The sequence below is a fragment of the Alligator mississippiensis genome, chromosome 8 (genome assembly GCF_030867095.1).
Source record: "Alligator mississippiensis isolate rAllMis1 chromosome 8, rAllMis1, whole genome shotgun sequence".
NCBI lineage: Eukaryota > Metazoa > Chordata > Crocodylia > Alligatoridae > Alligator > Alligator mississippiensis.
This window is the reverse complement of record NC_081831.1, coordinates 5,023,777-5,037,465: the sequence shown is the minus strand read 5'-3', so window position 1 is coordinate 5,037,465 and position 13,689 is coordinate 5,023,777. Positions and strand designations below refer to the sequence as shown.

General features: G+C 38.3%; 1 protein-coding gene across 8 annotated transcripts in view; it reads left to right on the top strand.

Annotated features, from left to right (window-relative positions):
* Positions 1-13,689, top strand: part of CEP112 (centrosomal protein 112) — a 274,221-nt gene that overhangs the window by 153,813 nt on the left and 106,719 nt on the right. The gene's annotated exons all lie outside the window — the stretch shown is intronic.

Below are 13,689 nucleotides of genomic sequence, written 5' to 3'. Positions count from 1 at the left end.
TAACTGATTTCATTCATATGCCTTTTTGTTTAAATCTTTTCAGGTAACTCGCAAATATTCTTGTTTTTTAATATTTGACTTTATCTCTAATTTTGTCCTCTATATTTATATTGTGTGTTTGATTGCGTATCTCAGAAGCTCAGATAAGATTATTTGGATTTGGGGTTGCTTCCCTTCAGGTTTGTTATTTTCCTACACACGCACCCCTCCCATCCTCCATCTCTATGGTCACTGTTGGAAGCCATTTGGCAGAATAACCCCCAGCTGTGGTAGCATTTGACTCTTCAAACTTGTGGATGAAATGTGCACTGTCAGCATGGAAAATGATCTTTATTAGTTTTCAGTTCAAAAAATCATTCAGGTTGTGCGTGGTGGTTTCATTTATTTTGTGAGGGGGTGATGTAGTTCCTAAGAGTCTGTTATAAAAGGCCTGCTATCACTCCATTTAAAAATTCAGAGTGATTTTTATAGTAGAAAATGGCCTTCAATGAACAAACAGGAAAAGTCGTTCTCACTTTACTGGGCGGCATTAGTGTAATTTATCACGCATTGGTCAATTTATGCCAAAATGGGTGTTTTTGTATGGAAGACTGAACCACCATATGCTTTCCGCACATTACCTTCTTCCCTACACGGTTTAAGACCTTGGTTATAGGTATGCCTTTTTCATTTTAATAGATGTTAAGATTGCCTTTATCTAACTCATAACATTCATAGTGTCACTACCTTTGATTAAATTTGGTTAAGGATTTGATTAATTAATTTCTTTTTTTTCCCCCACACATGGAAGCCTCACATTCTGTAGAATTAAAAGCTGGGTGAGCAAATATACTAAACAAACCAGTCTGTGGGGAAAAATACCTGGCATACACAGTATTTATGTATTTCATAGGCACTGTTATTGTTTTCAAGTAAAATGAGAGGGTGGTGAGTGAGCATGCTCAGTAATAAGAAATTCAGAAGGCTGCTGCAGAATTATATACCGCCCTTTTTATTCACATTTCTGGATGATGAACAAAAGATAAGTAATTAAAAGAACCAGTCTTCTGATGCTCAATTATACAGTTACTTCATAAATATCCTTTCAGTCATATCATCCTCTCACCTACACCCCAGAAATAACATTTGTCTATCTCTCAAGGAAGTCCAGCACTTAATACGAGTGAATGGTATGTTGCTATAAAACATTAATTTGATAAATATGCTGGTTATTCAGTGTGCGTACTGAAATTCACTTCCATTGGCGTGTGTGGACACAATGGGAATGCCTAGAGTAGTGAATCCAGAGAGAATATGTGAGATGCCTCTGAGTGTGTTCTTCCTACTTAGCTAGGTTGCAGTTTACTCATAGCTACAACTGCCTTTGTGGCATTTGGAAGTGGTGGTTGTTCAGATTGGTTTATTTAGTACTATTATAGGTGTTACATTAAACATTGAAAATGTGGTGACAGTCATTGGGATAATAACAACAGAAGCGTTGGGGGCCTTTTTAAAGTCTTTTTCTTTCCACTTCGACTGTCCCTACAGCCATATGAGCACTCCTGTCATGGCAGTGCTGTTAAAAGGGAAAAATGTGTTTGCCGTTTACCAGGGGTAAAGACTGCTGTTTCTAATCTGAAATTGAATAATCATCTATCAGAAAACTGTTCCTTCTTTCAAAGATATGTTCTTGAAGTTGGGTTAATTATCAAGGTTAATTTAATAATGTTAAGTACTTCATCTATAAAACGCATTAAAATAATAAAAATTTACATTTAGATTAGCAATTGAGATAATACGTATTTGAAATGCCTTCTCATTATCTTCTATCTCTCTTCTAGAGAAATACTAGTGCCACTTGTTAAATTTGTCGGGCTCCGCACTCTTGCTCCCAAGATTCATATTTTGGGGGTATTACATAACTGATACATAGCATTTTTATGAAATGGTCATCAGTGGTGTCTGAATGAAAATGCAGCCAGTTAAATTAGGCTTTTTCATTAAATAGGATAATGTTTGTAGATTTTGATTTCATTAGGTTTCTTTATGTTATGATGGAGCTGCTTTGACACAGCAGAAGAGGCCATTTTGTTCAGCTAAATGAAAAGTGTAACTGCCAGGTATTTAATACCATTTCAGTAATACCTAGCATTAGCCACAAATTAGCAGTATCTCTTGATGTAGAGGATCACCATATCACATAAGACTGATACAATTTAATGGAGCTCTGCAAAACTTTACCGAAAGCGTTTTTTAATTGCATCTCCACAGTCTCTAAGTTCAGTCAGGTTTTCAGCTACTGAAGGATACCGTGCAAAAGAACACCACCGATTTTAATATGAAGATATAATTTTATTAGTAAATGTTAAAAAGGGAGTTAGTGTTTAAGGGGTAGAAGGAAATACAAAGACCCAGGCAAGGGTGGCTGCATAGTGCAGGGTGGGTGAGGGTAGGACGTGACTAAGTTACCTACTATACTTGCTCTTAGCCAAAAGATCAACTCAACAACTGAATGAGTTATCTCCAGGCATTACTTAAGATTTTAGGTGGGGGGTTTTTGGGAAAAAAATAATGCTATTGGTTCTTGTATTCTAAGTTCAGCAGGTTACTGGGCGAAGCATCTTGATTTAAAGGGATGCCATATTTTATATAGCCGATTAACCTTTTTATACCATTAACATTCCAGTTTAGTACTTAGTTTAATATATTTTCAAAAGATTTTTTTTCCCATAGAGGTGAAATGCTTGGGGTGGAGTAAACTGACATGTGGGTCAATAAAATTCAAAGGAACTTAAAGGCTTTTGTACCATGCTGTGTTCTTGTAGTCTTTTTTCTTTAAATCCTGTATTTGGTCTGAGCTGCAAGAATATTGTTGTTACTAAAATCATATTTTCCTTAAAATATAGAACTTTTGGTTTTAAAATATTTAAAGTTTTAGTTCTGTATTTCCATTTTCTCTTTGATATTTAAGATTATTTAGAGCTACTTTAGAAGTACCTTAAGTAATATTTCTAAAATATAGTTTGACCTTTAAAAAAGAAAAAATCAGCTTGTAAATTCTTTCAAAACACAATGAACCCATTGAATAATGGGGAACTTTCATTTTAATGAAAGCAGCCATAGTATGGAGTTTGAGATTTCCAGGTCAAGACGCTTCTCATAGTAGAGAATAATAAATCTTATTTTACAGAAACAAATTGTTTTACTAAAAAGAAATTCTCCATGCTATTTTTCCTTTAGTTGGCCATATTGGATAATGGGGTTAGGAAATTTTAATAACCAATCCTAAGGAAGCTACCAGAAGATACGGCAATTGAACCATCGTGTTCTTCCTTGATCCAATTAATGTCACTCTTTCCTTAGCACCTGACATGGACCCTTACCACCTCTAAGATTCCAGTCTTCCAGCTGCTGTATCAAGTTATATCATTTTTATTCTTGTTCCTTGGCCATTTGACCTTTGGGTAAGGACAAAAAGAATACACCCCCTTAACTTAACTTAAAACACAGTGCTTTGCAGTAAAGTAAAAAATGGGCTAAGGAACCTAAAGCCTTTTTAGTAATGTGATAATGTGCAGGTTCAGCATTTTCTTCTCTTCATAACCAGGTCAGGAATAATTCAAACAGTGAAGCACAATTCATCACTGTTTGTAGCTGTAAGAGTAACTCCATTTTTAATATAATGTTTTATTGTTCCACAACATCTGGGTCACAATAAAGTAAATTTAATCAGGATTTAGGCATGTGTTACTCTTCAGATATCAGTTGCCAGGAAAAAACCCTAATCAGTTCTACAAGTATGCAAGTATAGATGCTCAAGTATGAAAGAAATCATGAAAGAGGAAATTGGATGGGCTTGGCAGGGGGATTTAATTAACGATTTTCACCTTGCTTAAACTTCTCTTTCCATTTCTTCCTGGTTCCTCTTTTTTCTGTGCATATCCCAATCCTCTCTCTTTTCTCCTCCCGTTGTTTCATTTTCCCCTTGTAGATTCACAACTCCTTCCGTAATGCACCCTCCAAAGACAGAGCAGTCTATCATTTCTAGTTTTCTAAGCTCACGTTCTCTCTCTCTTAAAACCAGTTCTTCCCTCAATTCTTCCTGCATTGGACTCCTCACCAATGATCGTTCAACTCTGTCCTGGGTAGAATATTTTCTTGACTTTATTTCTTATGAGTGATTTTTATATTTATTGACTGCGCCAAATGTATTGGTTTATAAAATATATGTCTGTTTATAGTAGTCTATAAATCATAATAACTTCAGAATAGGGAAAATGGAAAATACTAGTTCACTATATACAGCCATTATGAAATAATGTATTTCTTCAATGGAGACCTAGCATCACTTACTAAAAAAGGAAAATGTAAAAAATTCTGTTTTGTAGCCACAATTTAGACTACAAAACTGTATATGAATAAACCTGACTACACTTACATTTTACCGTTACGATATTTCATCCAGAAATTGAAGGGTCCAGATTGTTACTTCAAATGAAAAGCGAAGTGCGAGGGTTTCTTAAACTGTAAATCACAGATTTGCAAACTTTCATCTGTGGACTATTTACTGGTGGCAGATAAAAGTTCATCACTAGATAATGACTTCTATCTTTCTAATTCAGTTAAAGATAACAAATATAATGACTAACTTCTCCATATATCTGTTTTTCATGTAAACAATGACTGTAGTTTCTGCAGAGATGCTTTTTCTACTTTCAGTTGACTGGGAAGAGGTTGGTACAGTTCATGCATTAAAATGGGACATTACAATTGACTCCTTGCATTAAAATGTGAGCTCATGCTATTGAAAAGATTCAGAATGACTGCCACACTGCTCTGTATGCCTGGCTCTTACTCTGGATTTTCTGTGCTTTTCTACCAATTATAAAATATCTAAAATATCCAACATGTGAAGATATCTTTGCAGCATTGTCCTGCAAACAGCCTAGTATATGGCAGACATAATCTAAATTCCTAAATCTGTCTGAGCCACCTAGTTGAAAGCCAACTTCAGCTATGTCTAAGCAATCTGCAGACATACCTTTAACTACTGCCTCGTCATACCTATAGACCAAAGAGTTAACAGTGAACATCTATTATAAAACTGAGGCGAAGAATAAAATGTAGGAATCACTGACCCTGCAGTGAGCCCCACCTAGGAGCTGCAAGTGGATTTTGCCTGTGGGTCTTGCCTTAAAACGGTAAAAAAAAAAAAATCTATGATTCATGTGGGCTTATTTCAGAAGGAACACCTTATTCTTCTATGTTCCCACTCTTCTCTCTCCTGCCATTTTTTTGCCACATCCTTTGTGTCCTTCTACCACTTCTGCATCTTTGCCTTTTTATTGCATCTGAATTTAGATTGTGAGGTGTTCAAAGCAGGGATTGTGACTGTATCTGCTTCTGTCTAATATGTAGTATAAATTGTGGGTAGCCAGGTGCCCCAAATGAATGCAGGTCCTAAAAAAAATCTGAACGTAACAAAATGTTGTATAAATTACTTTTCTGATTAAAAATGTTAAATTGGTTTAGTGAAAAATTCACTATACTTTGTGCTGTATTCATAGGATGTAGGAAAAGGCAAGCAGTTGCCATAGAAACTAATATATCACATGATATATTCCCTGATTCTTAACTGTAGGGTTGTTTTTTTTTTTTAATGGACTGTTTATAAGAGAATTGAGAATATATTATGTGTTATATTGTGAAATGTGAATTGAATATGTAAGTGGCTATTTTCTGTTGGAACATAATCATCATTTTATAAAGTTTTAATACATTTTTATTGTTAAAGAAATGATATATGTAGTTAAATGAAAAAGATGGGGTATAAAAAAATCTGCTTGAGAAGAAGGGAGGGCAAAGTATACAATATGTGGGCAGTTCTTTTATCTACCCCCATACTTCCAGTGGAGAAGAAATGATTCTTGCATAAAACTTGATTAGTATAGGATTCCATTCTTAAAACATGAGGTTGACCTTATCCAACAACTAGAATCCGGTTCCATTATGCGTGCCAATTATTCTCAGTATCTTTGCTGCATAACTGTTGGCCACCAGGCCTGACTTTTGCATATAAAAATGTTGAGTGTCAGTTTAAATGCCCCATTATGAACTTTCCATGCTGTCAGCTGTACCTGGAATAACCATCTGCTTCTCTTGCACATAGCCCTCCTTTACAGCAGACTTCTAATCTCATTTTAACCCATTCTTCTGAAGCCATGTTTTTTTTCCCCCTACTGCACACACAGTGAAATAGAAATAAAAAATTAAAATGGTAATTTCAAATTTTATATACAACATAGTAATCACACTACCATATGTAATAAGGCCTTTCTTTTCTGTCATTATCATGCTAGTGGTGGTTGTTCACTAATGCTAAGTAATGTATGTTTGAGAGATTAATTTGAATTACAGTTTCATTTTATTGGGTTCTAAATTAACTGTCTCAGCTCAGGATACTAGGGTGTCACTGTTGACAAAGGCAGACGTGCTCAAGTGGCAGAAGCAGAGTGAAAAAAATGTTAGTATGCATAAGATACAGGATGGGAAATTATACAAAAAATGTTAGAATGCCATTATATAAATTATAAATAAATTGCTGTTGTTATCCTGTGTTAAAAAGATTCTGTTTGATGAGAGCGATAGGAGCATAGCAAAAATTATTCTGTCAAGAGTGGAAAAAGTTGAATGAGTTACCTTGAAGACATAATCAAAAAGAAGGAACATTATTAAAATACTTTAGTATAACAAATTGCAAGAATAGGACAGTTTGGGCACTTTTTCCCCCTTTCTCATAATACTAGTGCAAAGCTGGGTTCCATTAGCTTGAAAGGTTGCCAAATCCAAATGAATTAAACAAAGTATTTTTTCATGTGATGCACAGTTAGCCCACACAACTCGGTGCTAAACGGTATTATGGAAGCCAGGAGCAAAGGGTTCAAAAACGATGGGAAGCATATATGAATCCAAGAATCAGTTATCAGAATAGACATTTTGAAATAGTTTTGGCAAGAATATAACACCTCACTCTTCAGGTCAAAATCCATTTTCTATTGGGGATTAGCAGGGGATTTTCTTTGGGGTAAATTGTTCTGAGTTAGCTGCTTGAGAAGCCAGTGGTTATCTTGCAAGCATTTGCTACCTGGCCACTTTTAAAAAACCAGTAGTGGAGTAGATGGATCACTGAACTGATGGAGTATGGAAGTTCTTGTATCCATTTAATATATTTTCCCCTAGTTAAATTGGGAAAAAAATTACCTTTCCTTTTTTTCTAAAAATGTGTCTTGGGAGGAGCTCCCTGAGAACATCCCCAAAGTTACCTTTGTTTCCTCTTTCAGATGTCTTAACATTTTTGTTGCGTTGCCAACAAAAAGCTTTACCATAAATAGGGGTGTACTTGGTAGCTGTGGTGGTCTGAGATAAAAAGACATACAAAAACCTAGAGCTCTTGGTTCCAAAATGATACCTTTTATTAGACCAACTGGAAGAAATAGGGCATAAATAGGGCACTGGACACTGCTGCCCCTCATGCTGACCAGTATTGTCTCATTATTTCTTTGTACTTCCCCAACTCTTTGTACCCAGCTTGTTTTTGGGGCAAAGACTCCTCTCTTCTGCGAGTCTCAAGTGTCTAGCACAATGGCATCCTCACCCATGACTAAGGCTTCCATGTCTTGCGGTCAGAAAAACAAATAAATCATTCACAGTAATAATGATTAGTAAAATTGCTATAAAATATGTAATAACTTTTAAATTACTCAGTGGTCAAGGGCGGTGGTAGTTGTGGTAACTACAATATTTAGGATCCTCAACTACAGCATTACATTTTTAAGTGCTTTTTAAGTGTAGGAGTGGGAAAAATATCACGGTAGTTAATTTCACATGCACTTGGCAACTGTTGTGTTGAGAATACAGTGGCTTCACTAACAAACATGCACCAGAATGAACTTTGAGGGTGGGATTTTCAAGAAAAATCTAATTGCAGTTCAAGCGCCTAATACGGATGTACTGTGCGTGGCCACATCCCATGGAAGTTTAATTGCTGATGAGATCAGATCCTAAATTTGCTTATGGATATCATTTACAAAAGGGACTACATTATAAAAAGCCAGGGTTTTTCTATGGTGTAAATGCTGTTTGCTTGTTGATACAGAGTTGAGGTTCCAGAGGATCACAGCTGAACAGCTGAGCTACTAGTTGTTGTTTTGGTAAAGCAGCTTGTGCAGCGAAAGATGTTTGATCAATGGTTTGCCAGTTTTCTGACTGCTTAGTGAAATTTCAGTGCTATGGAAAATTGGTTGGACAAATTGGACAGTCTTCTTAAGTTTGTTTATTTGTGTACGGGAGGTATTTAATAGAGCGGTGGGGGGGGGGGGGGGGGAGGCGTACCAGAAATTAAGCCGTGTGCCCTCCCCAGGTGCCACTTCAATCCCTTCCCCTGGCTGCTCTGCTTTCTGTTCCCTGCCCTGTACATCCTGCCCAACGTGATGCTCTGCTTTCTACTCCCTGCCCTATCTGCATCTGTGTTCCCTCCTCCCTCCTCAGTCTACTGCGTACCACACAGAGGCTAACCATGCCACTTGTATCATTTGGCCACCCCTGGAATAGAGGGATGTTGAAATCCTATGCTAAACTGTTTTCACTGCAGCGGAAGTGGCAAGGACAGCATCTTGAAACATCTCTACCGAATGCCTGGAGGGTCTTCGAGCACGTACATCAGGGCTTCTGATGCCTGATATATACCAAAAGCAACTGAAAATCCCCTACTTTGGGCACCTGATGTTAATAACATCAATGTACTAGCAGATCAGTTTTGGACCAGTTATCTAGCACTTCAAAGTTTTATATGCAAAAAAGGTCCTATGATCCATTCATTCAGTCCCCCAGTTCAAAGGTACTTGAAGTACCAAATTAAAGAGTAAAACACCAAAATAGAAATGATGACAGTCTATAGTTCTGAATGTTAGCATCACTTGTTTTGGCAGCATTACTATTCTTAAAACAATAGGATCCATATGATGCTAATTTTCTTGATTTCAAGTAATAAATATGACTTTATGGTCCAAGTAAAATTATTACTCATTACCACTGTTGAGTCCAGTAGACAGTTTCACCATGAAGTAATGAGGAGAAATTTTGGAGATACAGTTATTTGTATTTTTCTTTTATGTGGTTCTGTGATGGGGAAAGAGAAACCACAAAACCAAAGAGAAGCTTTGCCTTATCCTGTAGCTGACATAGTTTGGCTGAAGATATGTCAGTTGAGAAATACGAGACCTTCCATCAAGTTCTGCACACTCCCACATTAAAGTGTCACAGAGAAATGTTCAAATGGAAAACCAGTTACAAATTACAGATGAAATGATGAGGGCAAACTCTACCGGGCAGGGATTCCCACCACTCCCCAGGCAGAAGACATACTGCTTCAGCTCAGAGAAGAGCCTACAGGCTACAGTCAACCCTTTTTCCACTTCATTAGGAAGAAACAGGTCAAATGGTATGCTGATTCAATGCTCTGTATTCAGCTTGACACTCATGACTTGAGGAAGAGCTCTTAGGGTCTGCATAAGGAAAATAGAAGATATCTCGCATGTTTTGTCATGGGGTCAATGTCTCTGGCCCAGATTGGCACATAGATTTTGGGCCGGAGATGCATTTTGTGCTGGGCCTATATTGAGTTAGAGGAAGCCTAGATATACTTTCTGTAAACCTCTTGTGTCTAGGGAAACTTTTCATCAACCACTGGGGATTCTCTTAATATGATGAATTGTTGTGATGTGAACTTAGGTGACACGGCTACATCTTGGTCTGCTCACCCTTGAAAAAGCAATTGTCACCATATCAGCATCTTTTAATAAAAATGTTTCCTTTTTTAATAGAATAGCATAGACTCTGACAGTGATTTAACGTTTATGGTGTAGATTTCATATTACACCCCCCCCCCATTTTTTTCAGTGTGGCATTAGTCTTTTCCCCCCCATTACTATACATTTGGCAGCAAATTAACTTTGAAGGAATACAATGCATATCACAATTCTCCCTTGCTGTACTGAGGAGTCATTTTGGATCTTTTAGCTCAGTCAGACCAATGGCTGACATTGGTAATGTCTTCAGGTTCCATATATTTGAAAGACTTTTTTGACAGCCAAGGTGATACGAAGAAGGAGTCAAAGTGCAAAAAATGATTGGCAAAGTGATGATATCATCAAGTGTTCAAAGACTTTGCAAATTGAAGCTTATTAGGCTGACATTTTGTCTTCTATTCAGCACTAATTGGAATCATGCCTGGTTGCATGATGTGAAAGATACGTAATACCTGAGTGTTTATCATGACAAAATGACAGAAATGGATGTCAAGGGGACCATAGACTTCTGTTTAAGAGAGAAAACAATATATTTCAAAATAAAATGGTGTATTTCATAGTATCTTGTGTTTATATGTATGAAAGCTTTTCTGAGATATTACATTTATGGGAGAACTTATACTTTAGGACCCTAAAGCATTGGCCTGATTGCAAGTATTCCATTTTAAGGCTTTCAAAGAGTTCTACTGAGTTTATAAAACAGCAGTGATTTAGTCAAAAAACCTGACACAGTGTTTTTACTTGAAACGGATCTGAAAATTCCACGAAGAGTGAACTCCACTCTTTTATACTGGAGATACGGTTCCTTTAAAGTTTTCTCTGACAGCTTGAATTCTTTTGTAGTCTGTGCTTTCTGGTGTATTGGCATCTGTAAAGTGAATATAGAAAACAGAAAGAGAGAGAAAAAGTGTGTGCCTGGAAAGGCAAGCAGCACAAACATGCAGTATGTTGGAATATTTGAAAACAGATACGTGTCCTTTCCCTTTATGTAAAATCTGGGCTCGAAATCATTAGAAACTTCCAAGCATTAGCTGCCTATCACCTTCAGAGAGGAAAGGATGCTTACCAGCTTATAATAACATACTTTACTAACAAACAAGCTAGTCACTATCTTTGTCTTGCTCTGGAGGCAAGTAGGGATTCAGGAAGTTAAATTCCAGTCTTCACTAGACCTGTTGTATAGACTAAAAGATTTGTTAATCTAGCCCTTGGCAGCAGTTGACTAGCTATTTGTTGAAATTATTTTTTGAATTGCTCTTTTTAAAAAACAATAAATATTGAACCTTGTGAAGTAATATAAATACACAAGAAATATCTCAGGATTTTACAAGAACCATTGCTAATTGCATGTCTGTCGTTTTATCATCTTCCGTAGCAGTCATTAAAATAAAAAAAGATTTGTAATCAGTACTTCATCATTTCTTTTAGTATGGCCCATAGAGGCCCCCTGAGGGATCTGGAACCTGAGTTAGCCATGGTACAAATATATAATATAGTTACCCTATAAGTGGGTGGAATAAACAGATACAACAAACAATTGGTGGGAACTCAAGATAGACAATGAAAAGATTATGATTAGGAGAGTATTACCATATTCGCCTAAATCTAAGGTGAGGTTCCCCCCCATTTTAACATTGGGAGAAAAGCCTCTCATCTTGGATTTGAGTATGAGGTAGGGGGGGAGCAGTGATTGCTATGAATTCGACTCCAGTCCCAATCCAAGGTCAGGGCCGGCGCTGAAGCTGCTGCTTCTGACCTCTGCTATCTTCGCCCCGACCCTGGGCTCCTCCTGTCACCCCAGCGCCTCTGTCCCCCTGCCTTTCCCTTCCCACTTCCCCATCACACTGCTTACCCTCCGGTGCTGGCATGGCTCCAGCCCTGCTCCAACCCAGGACATGGAGAACATGCCAGGCCTTGGGAGAGGTGCGGGCATTGGTGGGGGTAGGTAACATGGGACCAGCAGGGGCACATGCCAGGGTGGCAACTAATGGGGAGGACAAGTGGCAAGGGACAAGCAGCGGGGATCAAGGTGTTTGACTGTTTCCTCCCCCACCAGCTTCCCCCTCACTGCCTCCCCACTGCACTGGTAGGGGGGGCGGGGCGGGGCAGGGCAGGAACAAATCTAATATTTTTTCCAATAATAAGATTCTATACATGTTCAATTATAACATATTTATAGATCATCTTAAATGTAATCATTCTTTAAAACTTCTCATTATTGATTTGGTGCCATAAAAAGCAAGTTAAAGGAGAGTATCTTGTGTTGGTAGCTTGTGTGTAATGTTTTATTGGTATTGAACTGCTGTGTGTGGGAGAGGGTGAATATCAATTTTGGTACTGTTAGAGAAAAAATGTTGTCTTTCACATTTTGAATTCAACTCATGATATTTTACAGAAGAGGCTAATGTGTATGTGCACTCCTGCCCTCGGACAGGTGGAACCAGAATGGCTCAGCTGTGTGTCAGTCTAGGAGGATCTAGTAGTTAATGCCCTGTTTTAGGTTGCAAAACAGTTTTAAAACTTAATTAGAAAAATTAAAAAATCCTATTTATTTACATGGCTTTGTATAGTTGGAAGCTAATAATAGACCCCATGCATGATAGCTGCTACATGGGTACATAGTTGGGGTATGGTAACGCAATCTAAGGCGTGTAGTCGATCATGCAGCCTACGTTAGCCTGGGACATAGGGAGTTAAGGAGTTCCAGTGCTGTGCTGTGGTAGGAGGAGAGTTAAGATCCCCCTTGCACGGTAACCACATCAGCGCAGATTTGTAAGGTGGCAAGACATTCTTACACAATGGCTTTAGCATGTGGCGTGCAATTTCTGGGGTGGGGAAAAGTCAAAGACATTCAAAGACTTTGTCAAAGAGGGGTGTGTGTGGGAGGGGTCCAGTCCGTCCCCGCAGCCTCATTGTTTTTATATTCCAAAGGATTCCTCAAATGTTTATTGGTGAAAAGTTTCATAGTTTGGAGCAGATCTTTGAGATTCAGCAGGGAAGAAGCCTTGGGGCTAGAGAAGTGCCTCTTCTTTGTTCCATGAAATTCTGTTTATGTTCAATTGAATTATAAGCTATAAAAAAAAAAAAAGAAGCCATTTCCTTTTTCTTGCATGTGATTTTAAGAACACATACCAGTGCGTGTTGCTGGTGTGCCAAAATAAGAACTGAGCATTAACATAAGGGGCAAAGTCTGTGCTGCCACCAGAGTAGTAGCAGCAGTAGCACAGAGCAAGGAGACGAGAGAACTGGGTGCGTTTCCTCTTCCCCAGTGACACCCATCTGCATGCAGCATTTGGCAGTGTCCCAGTCCTGTCTCACAGGGCACCACAAGAGCAAATAATGGGGCAATAAAAGCCAGCAGCATCCTGAGTTGTGTTAACAGGAGTGTCGCTCGCAAATCAAGAGACGTAATTCTTCCTCTCTATTCAGCACTGGTGAGGCCTCACCTGGAGTCCTGTGTCCAGTTCTGGGCCCCCCACTTCAAGAAAGATGTGGACAGTTTTGAAAGAGTCCAGTGGAGGGCAGCAAAAAGATTAGGGGCCCAGGAGGCAAGAGTTATGAAGAAAGGCTGAGAGAAGTAGGGTTATTTAGCCCGGAGAAGACAAGACTGAGAGGGGATTTGATACCAGTCTTCAAATACCTGCAGGGTGATTATAGAGAGAATGGAGATGGGCTTTTCTCTGTGGCTTTAAAGGACAGGACTAGGAGCAATGGCCACAAGCTGCAGTGGTAGAAATTTAGGTTGGAGATTAGGAGGAACGTTGTGGCTAGGAGAGTGGCTTGGCACTGGAACAGGCTACCTAGAGAAATGGTGGGATCTCCATGCTTGGCAACTTTCAAAAGC